The sequence below is a fragment of the Schistocerca americana genome, chromosome 9, assembly GCF_021461395.2.
Source record: "Schistocerca americana isolate TAMUIC-IGC-003095 chromosome 9, iqSchAmer2.1, whole genome shotgun sequence".
Classification (NCBI taxonomy): Eukaryota; Metazoa; Arthropoda; class Insecta; order Orthoptera; family Acrididae; genus Schistocerca; species Schistocerca americana.
The window spans coordinates 75,542,857-75,544,550 of NC_060127.1; positions in this window are offsets into that span (position 1 = coordinate 75,542,857).

Sequence of the window (1,694 nt, forward strand, 5' to 3'; positions counted from 1 at the left end):
AGAAGTAAGAAATTGGAATTACCATACAAACTCACCCAAAAGATCAATATCATTCCAGGCAAAAATCAAAACACTACACATCAGTAACACTGAATAAAAGAAGTGAAAAAGAAGAACTGGAACAAAAATAAAGGAAAATACGCAGAAAAATGTTTGGTCCTCAAAAGAACAAAGTTAACAACTAGACGAAGAGAAGAAATGAAGATCTATAAAGAAACATAGAAACCGTCACAGACACAATAGGAAAGAGGAGCTTAAAATTTTACTGTCATATTTACAGAATGAATGACAACAGGCTAACGAAGAAAAATTTTAATTTCATTTCCAAATTAAAAAAAAAATATGGGATGGGTGGAAGAGACAAGAAAGGACTGGAGAAAACTTAACGTCGCCGAAGACACCATAGAGGACAGGGTAAGTTTCAGGCTACTGATAAGAAATGCAAAATTTCCTGTCCGACAGCTAAATTCACAACCTAAGCATGTGATGCTAAATGAACAGAGGCAGGCCGTCCGGCAACGCGTGAATGAAGCAGTTCTGGAAAGATAAAAAGGAAAATATTGTACCTTTATCTTAGGTTCTGAGCGGTCTATAATTGGACAAAGTCTGTAATTAAAAAAGTAATTTTAGGTTCCGTTTCCTTACTTCGAGTTAAGCAAACTCGTTGATTAAGTCACTGAGGTCAATTACAGCATCTGTGTCTTAGTCTGTCAAAAAGATGGCTAAAACTGACAGTCCGCTTTCATTCATGTTGTTGTCGTGGTGTTCAATGCGAAGACTATTTTGATCCAGCTCTCCATCCTAGTTTGTCCTATGGAAGCCCCTTCACTTCTGCATTATTCTATTACCCTTGTTCCGCTTTCTCCAATACTCGACCTGTAATACGTTATTGATCATCTTCAGTTTGGCGAAAGTGCGTTAACAAGAAGCTGCAGTTATGCCATTGTCATAAATTTTCTCGAATTTCGAGGTTTGGATAAGCATCTCTTAACCCATAACCTGAAAAGAAAAACCTTCAAAATATCCAAATTGGAAACCATATCTCAGTGATTTTCACCTGCTCTCTCAAGTGCAACTTGAAAGCAGAAATTTCGTTAACTACATCCGCCATATCAATACTATCTCTGCGATATTTGGCACCGAAATTTCCTGCACATTTTTCAAGATAAGACACAGAGCCTTGATTTAGAGCGTTTACTAACAGAAAGTTAAAGTCAGATAATTTTTGTACTTTCAACATTGCAGCACATCCAGCAATCGTGATAATCTAATATATACGAAACTATCAGCCTCGATTGCGGTAATGAAACCAACCTTTACCTAGGTTTCAGCCCAAATAATTCAGCCTTCTTCAGAAGATGTACCTGAATTTATAATATGTCTAAGAAGAGATGGTCTAGAAATAAAACTAAAACAGCCTGAATAGACGTAGTCACATTTTAAAAATGCGGTACATAAGTACGAAGTCTTGGTGTTTATGAACCATCTTCAAGCTGTCTCTCCACCGTTCCACTCTCGAACAGCGCGCGGGAAAAACGAGCACTTAAATTTTTCTGTGCGAGCTCTGATTTCTCTTATTTTAACGTGATGATCATTTCTCCGTATGTACGAGGGTGCCACAGAATGTTTTCGCAATCGGAGGAGAAAACTGGTGATTGAAATTCCATGAGAAGATCCAGTAGCAACGAAAAACG